Here is a 13,319-nt window from a genome sequence, read left to right as displayed (position 1 = left end):
ATACACATTGTTGACATTGTCTATGTTGGTGGAATTCTTCTCCCTGTTGTTCTTTCTAAACTTTACCCCTGCAGCATCTGTGCTTCGCAAAAAAATCTCCTTCTCCTCATTCCCACAAACTTATTCTGAGCTGGTACAATAAATGCATGCCGGTTTTGTAAAAATGAACACCCATGTGTTTGTGCATGCAGCCATGTATACAACATACTGCCTGCAGACATCAAGCTGTAGTGGAGAGATTGAATCTGAGATGTCTGTGATCGAGCTGATACGGCTCCCCCCTGTGGGCCCCACGCCTGGCCCGGTCCCCACAGAGCCCTTTGGAGCTTATCACACATACTGTGCATGTTGTACATGTTGTGCTGTGAAGCAACCTATTTGCTTTAGAAAAGATCTGACGGCCAATATGGCCGACAGTGTTAAATAGATCCCAGAACACTGTCTTCCCAGACAATGAATGTTAACTCAAATAAATATACTCAAGACTATACTTTCAGGGATCCTTTCTATAGTTTGTGATTTGAGAAATTAGTTTGGTCTTGCTTTATGAGTTGTGATATTTCGTTCTAAGCGGGAAGCTAACAGAGAATAGTGATTCACTTGTTTCTAATTACAGGCCACCCTAGATGGGACCTAGAATGGGACATTTAGGAAATAATGCATGTTGAATAGGAAGGGATGAGTAGAAGGGTAGAGAAGATGAGGGGATGTATGGATGAAGCGAGTGATAGTGAAGGGATGTGGGTGAGGATGAGGGGAGTGAGGGTTGACAAACGGTGGCCAAATGTGTTGGACGAGTATAAGAAGTGCTAAAGGGGGCCTTCCCCCCCCCCCTTCCTGTGGTGTGGTGTGGTGTAGGTTTGTGTGCATGTAAATGGTCTACAAAGGCTAACATCCCAAAGTTTCTATGCACAGGCAGTATGAGAAAAATAAAGAGCTTTTTGAACATTAAAGCATGCACTGTAAAACATCACAGCCGCCATTTTGTTATGTCAAGTTACATTGTCTCTTTAACCTCTTAACGACGACGACAGTGGACCCCCCCACCGTTTATTTTTTTCGAGACTGTGTCTCAGGGCTTCTTAACATTTATAAAACTATTAATGTGTAGCACCAGATTAACAGGAAGAATCTCAGCTAACTGAAGATATGAACCATTTTTACCAAAACAAAACACAAGGGTAATACCAAGCCTCTGAATTAGCACTAAGCGAAGAAATGCTAACGCACTTAGCACAGAACTCAAGATAAAGATACCCTTATTACTTATCGTAACTGCACATACAATATATCCGATTAAAGCTGAGACTCCACAGATTATATAGGTATAGTATCATCACTGAGCGATCCGAACTCGCGACAGGGGAAGCAAACACAGACATCACAACACGTACCTTTACGGAGCTTTTACGGGAGATCGTCTCACCGTAGCTGTCAATCTGATCAAAAGACGTGTTCAATGGCATTAAAACGAGAAAAAATGCGGCTGAATCGGTTGATCCATAGGTTAATAATGTATCTGTCGCTTTGAAAAAATTATTTATAATCCATAATTCCATTTTTATGTAAAAATCGGAGAGAAAAAGTTAGCTGCTAATGGTAGCCAACAGAGTGTATGCAGCTTCCGGTTTTGGCCATGCGTCACTCTCACTCCTTATTTGTTAACGTGTTGATGTGTGTAGAACTTCCCCTCGATTCCAATGGCTCTAGCGGTTATAAAGAGATTTCAACCATCAAAATCGACCAAGGGGGGCCAGAGATATGGAAAATCCACCCACATTTATTTTTTTGCTAAATCTCTCTAAAAAGGTCAAATTTCACTTGTTTTGCATCACTCTTGATACAGGGTACTTATTATATGTTGTACTTTGGATTCCTAAAGCTTTTAGTCTACTAACCCATCATCCAAGGGTAGTTTTCACTATAAGTAAAAACATTTTTTTGGACGGACACTATAATTTACAGTTTTTTACTATGTAAAATCTGAATTTTCTTTAAAATAAAAAACATCTATATTGATTCTGACTTTTCTACATCCAACTCACAGGTTCATCATTACTTTGAGAAAAAATATTATTAATTTAAGCCTTTTAGAAGGGAAGATATGGTCATTTGTTCTGGGAATGTCATTTTCGAGCCTGAGACCTGAAAAACAGGCTCAGGGCTTAACAGGTTAATCATGGATGTAATAAACTGGTATATCCTAAAGATGTCATTTTTTAATTCGGACTAAAGTAAAGTCACATTTTGATCTAAATGAGAGAACTACTGCCGCAGGCGGACGAACTCTGTGAATCTTGTTGTGAAGGCATGGCTGAGGTCAAATGCCTTGTTTAAGTTTAAGTGGATGTATAACATATTTTCTTCTTAAAAAAGTAACGTAATCAGATTACTTTTAGATTACTTTTGGATTACTATATTTTTCCATCACAGATGGGTATGTTTTGGTGTACAGGAGACACAAAAAGCAAAAGGAAACTGAACGTGTTTTTACTGTTTTAATGGCTTATCAAGAGCACAACTGAAACATAACATCTGAAACGATGTAACAACATAATAAACTTTTTGGGGATGCAGCTTGGGATGTGAAGAGTGAGGGACACGGCTTAGAACGGGCGTGTCGCCTTCTGTCCTGCCAGTGAAATCTCTGCAGCACCAGGAGGCAGCGGGACGGTTAACTCAGCCTCTGAGAAGAGGAGCGCGCAGTGCCTTTCACGCACCGCCTTCACTGTGTTTACCTTCAGAATCATTAGAAAGGCTAAAGAGCGACCGCAGGCTGATGTGTTTTAACCACACACACCTCTACAAACACACACACGATTTAAACGCAGACTTTTGTTCCTCCATGTTTCGTTGTTGTTTCACTGAGCGGACCCACACATTTTTTCAAACGCTCCCTTTTTTTGGTCCATCTGCGGCGGTAATAGGTTTTGTGCGCTGTGATGATTCGGCTGTACCTTTAGTAATGAAATCTTTCCACCAATAATTCCAATAAGTAATCCAAAATGTATTCACTTCAGGTTTACAAAAGTAACTGTAATCAGATTACCCGTTTTTCAAATGTAACGCAAGCTGAATACAGTTACTTGATTTTTGTATTCTGATTACTTAACGCCGTTACAACCCAACCCTGGTTATAATAATACTGAAATGTGAGTTTATTTGACTAGGTAAATAAGGTTTTCTTGCACTGATAATGTAAGATTGGTATTTGTTTCAACTCTGAGTATAAAGTTAAATCAACTTAGACAACTTAAAAACAATGTTAACACAACTAGAACCTTTAAGTCATATCAACAATATTTACTTGCATTAATGAGTTGAAACAAAGATTGTCTTCAAGTTGATTTGATTTGCTTTTTCAAGGCAGCAGGTGAACTTTTATTTGCAAGTTGAACTGACATGAAATGTTTTACAGTGTGGAGACATGTCACAGTAGAGGCACAAAATACAAATATGAAACTGGAAAATTACCATTATGTCCTCTTCAAGGGTGATTAAAGGTAGGGTTGAGGTGTGGCCATTCTCCCAAACCTAACTAAACTAATTAACTTCCTTAACCTGTTAAGCCCTGAGCCTGTTATAGAGAGGCGAAGTCCCGCCCTTCTACTTCCGCCCCATGGGACCTTATTTCGGAGAAATTAAGTATTGAATTCAATGGGGAGAGAAAGATTATCTCTCGATCCCGTTTGAATTGTTCCATGAATTACACATATGATGTTTGTCAATCTTAAAAAATTATTTCCATGTCAAAAAAGTCAGTTTGTCGTAAAACTGTTGAAATATAAGACTATGAAAAATACACAACTAGAAAGACTACAAATCCCAGAGTCGCGTAAGTGATGTCATAATTGTTTTCCTCCACTAAATATAAGAGATAGCTAAGATAAGATAACTTCAACAAGATGCCTGTGTGCTTAGTACCAGGTTGTTATCATACCAGCAATGGGTCTTGCTCGTTCTTTCGCTTCCCGTCTGATGAAAGGACCAGGCTGGATCAAGTTAGCTACCTAGCTAGTAGCAAGCACGTTAGTTAGCATTACAGCCTTCTTAGCCTTGTCATTTTTATTAGCCTTAAAGTGAACCTATCATGCTATATTTGAATAATATATTGTAGGGCCATACCTATATAAAACATGTCTGTGAAGTTCTTTTTTCAAAATACCAAACAGATTATGCATTTTAGCCATGCCTCATTTTGCTCTATTTTGCTCTCCTCCAGCCCTGTCTTTGCATGAGCTGCAGCTGACCACGCCCCCCTGCAAAGGAGGGGGGCGAGGCACGAGCGTCATGTTACCATGCTGTTACCATGCTGTTACCATGCCACGGCAACCTCTCATTCCCCTGATAGGTGGAGAGTTGGCCATATAGGCGGAGCTCCGTCAGATCATTTTCAAATCTGTATCAGTCTGTATCAGATCCGTTGCAGCCCCGTTTTTAGAGATTTGGGTATGGAGGAAAAGAGAGAGGGTTGTGTTTTCTGACACTTGGTGAGTTCCCTGACACACCGGGGACACATATTCATGTATAAAAGACGTACAAAACTCCCCGCCCCCGCTGTAAAACTCCAGTATAGGAGCCAGCAGGTGGGCGCCGCGCACGTGAGTGGAATAAACTGAAGTGCTGTCAAAGCACTGTGCGGGTTCAAGAGACGCTATTGCCGGCGTGCTGTTGTCAGAAAACACACCTTGCCTGGTATAATAGCTCCGATTAATGTCTTTCATCTTCTTTCAATTCATTCCGTCTGTGTGAAGACGGCATTATGACGAGAGCGGGCCACGGTGCGTTCAAAGAAACAGGCTGTGTCTGTTGTGCCCTTTCAGGAAGCAGAAAAGGGGCTTACTCCATGTACTTCCTGGTTCGAAGAGCCAAGAAGACAGGAGAATTCAGACCCATTCTGGATCTTCGCAGCCTGAATCAGCACATTGCCTGCAAAGAGTTCCATATGTAAACCAATTACTGGAACTGCGGTTGGTTCACAACCATCGACCTGAAGGACGCTTACTTTCATGTTGAAAATTGCTTCAGGCACAGAAAGTATTTGCGTTATGCCTTCCAGGGGGTAGCCTACGAGTACAACAGACTACCGTTTGGCTACTCCCTATCCCCACGCACGTTCAGCAAATTTGTGGCCACAGCGCTTCAGCTGCTGCGCGACCGTGGCATGAGGGTGTTCTTTTATCTAGACGACCTCATAGTCATGGCCAGGTCCAGGGAATGTTTCACACAGTCCAATTGATCCTACACCTAACCAAGTTGGGTTTTGCGGTCAATTGGAAGAAGAGCTCCCCCATACCTCACCAGCAGGTGCAGTATCTGGGGATGTTGCTCGATGCAGGCAGGCTACGCGCCACCCTGTCAGAGAGCAGACAGGCACCCTTGCTTCGGGCAGTTTGCAGACTGCGACAGGGGGCAACGGTGACAGCGCTGACCATTATGCAGACTCTGGGTCTTATGGCAGCTGCTCACTTCGTGGTACCGCTGGGGTTGCTGCATATGCGCCGCCTGCAGAGGTGGTTTGCCGGCCTTCGTTTAGATCCCAAGAGGCACAAACGACGTCTGGTGACCATCCCCCCCCCCCCCCTCAGTGGAGGGCAACCTCGGATACTGGGGGTCCCCAAGCATCGGCGGAGGGGGAACTCTGCTGGGGCGGGTGACCTCCTACGTCACTGAGAGGGACAGGCTGAGACAGGGGGGACTGTCTGACAAAGTTATTCAGACTATCCAGGCAGCAAGAGCAGGATCCACCACAGCCTGTTACAGGCCAAAGTGGTTGGGATTCCAGCGATGGTGTGAAGAGGGGAGTCTAGAGCCCCTATCTTGTACGATGGGCTCTATTCTGTCCTACTTACAGTTACTGGTGGACAGGGGGCTTGTTCATTCCACAATTAAATTGAATGCAGCAGCCATCTCGTTCTGCCATGAGGGATTTGGCGGCAGGTCAGCCTTCAGTCAGCCGCTTATGTCGCGGAGGTCAGGAGGCAGCGCCCAGTAGTGCACGCCTCCGCCCCGCAGTGGGACCTGCCGTTGGTGCTCGAGGCTCTGGTCACAGAACCATTTGAGCCTCTGGAGCTCTCCTCCCTGAAAGCACTGTCATGGAAGACAGCGTTTCTACTTGCCTCAGCAGGTATCTGACCCCACCCCTGGACATAATGCAGTTATGTTTTCCCATGCTCCTTAGGGACCCGGGAGACATGGTGCGCAGTAAGCCCCATATAGGGCTCCTCACTGTTTTCCAGGCACACTATTCACGAGGTCTGAGTGTGCCCTACCAGCCAGGTAAACTGCGGCCCCCACTTCTCCACGGTCACAACCGGAGGAGAGGAGGTTGCGGTGCAGTGGCTGTTAACCAAAAGCCGGTCAGGGGCAGTGTGGTGACTCGATGTTGTTGGACGACAGGGCGTTTAGGCATCAGGGCTCCACCCACTGTACCCATAGAGTCCAGTAGAGGGCGGAGCCTGTGTGAGATATAACGGTGGGTTATGTATTGTAACCCTAGTTAAATAAGCACAGGCGGAGCCCTCTACTCGGGGCCCTGTCTGTCCTATGCCCCTCGCTGAAGAGAAGTGTAGGATGACGGGAACGGGAGGCGTGGCTGCCTTATATACGCTGGGCTTGTGCACGCATTCGGATAGGCCCGCCCTGGGGGCCGGCTACGGTTATAAATATCTCAGTAAGTGAATGCTCGCATAGTATGGTTGAGAGGTAGTACCCATAGTCCAGTAGAGGGCTCCGCCTGTGCTTATATAACTAGGGTTACAATACGTAACCCACCGTTTTTCAGGTCTCAGGCTCTAAAATGACATTCCCAGAACAAATGACTATGTCTTCACTTCTAAAAGGGGTAGATTAATAATCTTTTTTCTCAAAGCAATGATAAACCTGTGAGTTGGATGTAAACAAGTCAGAATCAATATAGATTTTTTTTATTTTAAAGTAAATTCAGATTGAACATAGTAAAAAAGTTTAAATTATAGTGTCCGTCCAAAAAGAACACATTACTTATTAGACCCTCCAGAAAAACGCGGGCTAAAATCCTTGATTATGCGGGCTAAAATCCTTGATTATGCGGGCTAAAATCCTTGATTATGCGATTAAACATGCGGCGTTTTTATGTGATTTTATGCGGTGAAGTTGCGAAATATGCGGAAATATGCTAAATATGCGAAAAGTTGCGGAAAAAAGGTGATTCTTCTCCCACACCCTGTTACTAGGCTACTACTGAATGAAAGTGAGCCCTTTTAAAGAGTTCCTATGATAAACAAGCATACTAGAAGCAAGCTACATCACAAAGTGTTATTTATGTATTTATATATGGGCTATTTTAATCACTCTCTCACACACACACACACACACACACTCTTCTCCGCCTCATTCTGTTTTCATTTACTCGTTCGTTATCTGACCAGCTTCAATCTTGTAGGCTACTCACCTCGTTTCTTGTAGCCCTCGAAAGGGTTTTGGAGGTTGATGCCTCGGTGAACGTGAGTTGTTTGACTTTCTTGTCCGCAGCAGCAGAAAGCATTTTAGAATGTTTGAATGAATCAAAGTGGGTCGTCACCGTCGATTTTCTCTTATGCTCCAACACACAGTTGCACGGGGTGCAGAATAGTTTCCCCCCACTTTCGTGCAAGACATCGGGGTACTGCTTTGCCCGGTCTTTAGCAGAAATGTTCGTAGGCAAATGAGATGGATTCGATTTTTTCATCTTGGTCAGAGCCGTATAATAGTATAATAGTATATAATAATAATAGTATAATAGTATATAATAATCTATATGGCGCTGATCTTGTTGTTTTCTCTCTCGTGTGAGTTCCACACATTCACTCTACGGTGTTGTTTACCTGCGCTAGCTGATGACATCACTACTTCACGTTAACTTTTTTTCCCCTCAACTTTGTGTGGAAAAATGCGGGGATTATGCGACCTTTTAATAAATATGCGCCCTTTTAAAAATCTGCGCCATTTTGCTGATTATGCGGTAAATTATGCGATCGCATAATCGCGTTTTTCTGGAGGGTCTAACTTATAGTGAAAACCACCCTTGAATGATGGGATAGTTGACTAAAAGCTTCAGGAATTCAAACTATAACATATAATAAGTACCCTGTATCAAGATTGATGAAAAACAAGTTAAATTTGACCTTTCAAGAGAGATTTAGAAGAAAAAAAAACACTTCTGGGGTCATTTGGGTGCATTTTCCATATCTCTGGAACTCATTGGTCGATGTTGATGATTGACATATCTTTTTAACCGTTAGAGCCAACAGAATCGAGGGGAAGTTCCTAAAATCCATCTAAACATTGGTGAATGAGTGATGCGTAGCCAGAATGCCCTATCTGCTCCCATAGGCATACTGTATTGGGCGTATGTAAGTCCCCTTTGATGAAATAATCAGCTTAATAACCTGAAATGTAATGAGTAAATGAATAAAGTTGAAAAGCAACATTTATCCCCCTGCAGAAATGTTCCGCGGCACTCTGTACTAGCTCCAGGGCGCTTGCATTTTTATTTACTGCTTTCATGCTGGAGATATTTCAAAGATGCATAATTATGGCAATCTGTGTATTTGTTTATATGTTCCCAACCTCCTCAATTCCCTTTGTGTATTTGGGAGAATTGGGAGCTGCTGCTGTTGTTGTTGTCTCCGGGGTGGACACAACAGATGGTTGAACTGACACACACACACAGATGCACTAATACACAATAAATGCCCCTGTGGTACCGCTGAGTGCCTAAATACTAATGTGGCTTTGCCTCCTGGTGCCACTCTGCAAGGTCAGCCGATAACACCTCATTACTCTCTCTCCTCTGGTAATATCCCAAGAGCTATACGTATGTGTGTGACACACCGTTGCTGCACAAAGCATATCTCACATCCCTCTGCCTCTCACTCGTACACATAGTTGGATGAACTGTAGTCACGTCCTTTTGAAACACACACATTTTCGTACTATGGTACAAGATGGTGTTCTGCAAAAGATTCAGGTGGCAAACCAAACCACTTCCTCCACTTGGTTACCATGGGACCTACCACTCACACAAACACATACACACAAACCAGTACTCTGACTCTGGCTTAGTAAGGTCTGTGCTAGCGGCACTTCTGCATAAATGCTTAATATGGGGACATATGTGTATGAAATAACAACTAAGAGACAGCAGATAACTGTACATACTATATGTTTATTTTATATCTATATGTGTATAGTGCTAAAACCTCCCCACTTAACGTTTGAATCCTAAAGATTTCAGTCCTAGTAGAATGGTGACTCGTACTTACGGCAGCAACTCTGAACCCCACAACTTTGAAAGGCATGTTTGCATTAACTTAAACCACCTTAATTACAACATAACACCATCCACTGTAAAAAAAAAAAGGAAATAATCGTGAGACCGTGAGGCCCTTCCTTCATTTTTATTTGTGACTTCTGCCTGGAAAAGTAACCAAAATATTTGATTACATTGTAAAATGTAATCTAAATCACAATTTCAGAAAGCCATGAATGACTTAACTGAGACCAACAATCAAGTGACAAAGTACTGAACTGCAGGCTGATAACACTGAGCAGAGAGGAGAGGATGAGGTAGAAGTTATGAAAATGCAAATATGTTCATATTTATAGCATGTGGAGCCCCTACATTTGTATAAATAACCCCTGTGGGCATTTGTGAAAATGTCGTAAAGATTTTCTTAATTTTGTTCATACATCATCAATGAAATGTGGCTGATTTTGCAATACAATCCTTCTTTTTTTGCAATAAGCAATAAGCATTGTCCTTCTTAGACAGGCAATCCGCATGCAGCTCCGTTATAACGATATCCGCCATGACCAATAAAATCATTACTGGATGTTAATACAATGTCAACAAAAAAAGTAGCATCAAAAATGGATATGATTTTATTGAAATCGTAAAGCGGCTATTATACGTATCAAATGACACATAAGAAAATGGGCTGCTCATGCTAATGATCATTATTAGAATTATCATCAAAGCTGAATATTGTTCCCACTGCCCCTAAGTGTCCAAAAAATAAATTACTGCAGATTTAAGGATAACAACTTGAGCCTACTTTAAAATGAATCACTAATCGTATGCGGGAAAGTAACAACAACGTAATCTGCTTGTAGAACTGCAAGGTTAGAACGTAATTGTCTCCCATTGTTTTTCAAATCCAAATCTGCTCACAGAGACAAACTGCTGCACTAATGAATATAATCCATCATTTTCATTATCAAAGCATCTTTAACACTCCTTTTGCAGCTAATTATCTTGTATATTAGCTTTATGGGTCACATTTTCCCATGATGCACGGGTTTGGATGCTGAGAGGGTAAAGGGGGGCTGATGCCTGCTGTACTGTATTCTATTTCCTGCTGTGGTACAGTATGACTGCTTTTGTTCCATTGTATGGTTAGAAAGTAACGCTAGTAGAAAATACAATACAGGTGTTGTAAACCATGATGGATTGTATCAGTCGAGGCTGCAGTGTCTCTGCAAGCTGCTTTTTAAATTGGTTTTGAAAACAATGGAAGGCTCCCAGCAGGTGACGAGTAACATCTGCAGTGAAACAACAAACTAAGCTTTGTGGCAAATGTTGATCAATTAAGTGTTTTCTTGGGAATCAAACGGTAAATATAAGTGAACATTACCAATTTGCTTCAGTTATAACTCACGCCATAATGTCTTAATCTAAACCCTAATTCTGTTTGGCCCAAGCCCTAAATAACCCCTTACTGAGGTTAGTAGACACATTTAATTGCTGAGGAAAACCATAAAATTGGTAAAAAGCAAGAAAAATTATAGATTTGTATTTGACTGAGGTTGCTGTCAAACAACCAGGGGCGTCGTAGTGGGGGGACAAGTGGGAATGATTACCCAGGGCCCAGTAGGGGGGAGGGCACTTGAAAGGCATGGAATTAATAGTTTTTGTTTGCAATAAAAAAAATTGTAAATAGTTTCATAACTTAAATTGAACTAGCTCAATAAAATCGGTTGAGTGACTGCATTTTTTATCCAAAAACAAATGGTGAAGGCTGTCTGGGGCCCCTCTCACCCCTCACAAAAGGAGGAAAATGGTTTAGTCCTCCCCGCACTAGTTGTCCTTAAGCCCCGCCTCCCAGCCGCTGCGTCTCAGCCGCTCTCGGCTCTGTCACATGAATGCAGGAGGGAAAATAACTCTCTGGTTTCGGCTTTTAGCGCATTTTGCAAATTTTAGGATTTAATGATATAAATAATGGCTATTCAAGTGCTCGTACTGGAAAGTGGATTTACCTCAGAAAACATTATAAGATTTAAGGACGTCTCTTTCCCAATGTAATTTAATGAGAAAAAGTATTCTTGGGCCCCATGGCATGTAATTCCACAGTTTGGCCACAACGAACAATTGCTTCAGCGCCTGGCACACTTCCTGAGGGGCTTGCTCTAAACGCAAATAATTCAAAGAAGAAGAAGAGTGTCAGCTAATGCTGGATCGCCAATTTGTATCCACAGGCTGTCATGTCTTTCCTCAAGAAAGGAACATCGCGGTATCAAAAAAGGAAAGAAAGAAAGGAAAGAGAAAGAAAGCAAACTGAGGGAAAACAAACTAACACATTTCTTTCAAAATACGTTTTGTGCTACGCCACTGCAAACAACATTTGATGGAACCTCCTCTCTATTCTCTTTTGTATGCGTGGGTTCCTGTTAACCAAGTTATGACAGGAGGGTCAAGGTCTTTGCATTCTTGCCGACCCAAGACCTCACAAAAAATTGACAATTTGTAACACCAGCGACTGATGTTTAAAAAAAAAATGAAAATAATAAGCATACAGAAACTGCATTTTTATGTTCTATACTTGTCAATACACTCACTAAAGAGGACGAGTATGCAACAGCAGCTCTCTTCCGCTCCTTCACCAATTCAGCTGGAAGGGTAAAAAATGGGGAATCTTTTAGTTATTGGGTAAATAAGCTGGGCATAACAGGTACAGATAATGAGAAAATGTGTGGAAATGTGTCAAAAATACAGATAAATATGGGACAATAGTAACCCTGGGAGGTAATCGGGAAAGGTAATTCGGGGACTCTTCCTGGTAAATCTGTTGGGTTAGGAAGTTTGCGTCTGTGGTCATCCTTGAGAGAACCTTGAGGAATTAATATCAGCAGTCATGTCTTTGTAGCAATTTAATCATAAGAATTGAATGCTTCTCCTTATAAAATGAATATTAACTAAATGAACAAGGCTAGTAAGGTCAAGCTTATTTTGACACGTACCAAGTAAATAATACACCTACTGTCCTTTCTTTTTAAGCCTCCATTTAGTGAGAGCCTGCAAACACCCACACACTTCCGAACATACACAGGAGCTTTTGATACAAGGACTGGCGGTGAGACTTTCACAAGTTTTTTGAGCTTGTAAAAGACTCTCTTACTTCTATAATCAAGGTAAACAGCGAAGCTCATTCCGTATTTTGAGTTATGATATGTTTTAAAGTGCACCTATCATGCTATTTTTAGGCATATATTATGGGTTTCAGATATATAAAAATATATAAAAACATGTCTATGATGTGTTTTTCTCAAAATACAAACAGATCATGCATTTTAGACATCCCTCCTATCCCTCTATTCCAGCCCTGTTTAGAGAAACGCGGATCTTGGGTCCTTAGCTTGAAAAAGAAAAAGAGGAGGCGGAGCTAATGCCTGATCAGAATTCTACCGGAGATAAAGTTAAATTCTGCTTTGATAAAACGCCATCCTGTTCTAAACCACATCAAGGATTATTTCTGAAACAGTATGGAGCTCAAATTATTTTTCTCTTGCGGGTTTATCACAAGGTGAGTTCCTTTTTTGTATTTCCTGCTTTTTAAACATGTGCTCTTCAGTACAGGTTAGTTCTGAGTATTAGCGATGCTTGCTAATGTAAACAAATACCATATTACGTCCAAAACACTTCAGGCATTGTTTCTGATAGCAACTCTCTGTGGGTCCACCATCCGAAATTACGCAATATCGGCAGCAAATCTGTATCCGCTCGTTGTACCCCCATTTTTAAAAGATGTGGGTACGGAGGAAAAGAGAAAGGGTTTTATTTTCTGACGCTGCGTGAGTTCCCCGACACACCGGGGACTAGGGATGGGTATCGAGAACCGGTACTAAGTCAGTACCGGTACCTGATTGGACGGTATTGGTATATCGTTAAGCCGCTGGACAAACGGTGCTACTATCGGTATATGAATTACGCTACTTCCTTTGTTTAAACAATTCTGGTTGGTTGGGAACCCTCATCCCGTGTGACATATCCGGTTTGAGTAACACTCTGATTGGCCACTGTG

At 42.0% G+C, this 13,319-nt stretch overlaps 1 pseudogene; it reads left to right on the top strand.

Moving 5' to 3' along the window:
- Nucleotides 1-481: 481 nt before the first annotated feature.
- Nucleotides 482-653, top strand: LOC117470864 (annotated as a pseudogene).
- Nucleotides 654-13,319: the final 12,666 nt, after the last annotated feature.

The sequence above is a fragment of the Trematomus bernacchii genome, unplaced genomic scaffold, assembly GCF_902827165.1.
Source record: "Trematomus bernacchii unplaced genomic scaffold, fTreBer1.1, whole genome shotgun sequence".
NCBI lineage: Eukaryota > Metazoa > Chordata > Actinopteri > Perciformes > Nototheniidae > Trematomus > Trematomus bernacchii.
The sequence above is the reverse complement of the archived record's forward strand: the minus strand, read 5'-3'. Positions and strand labels throughout refer to the sequence as shown.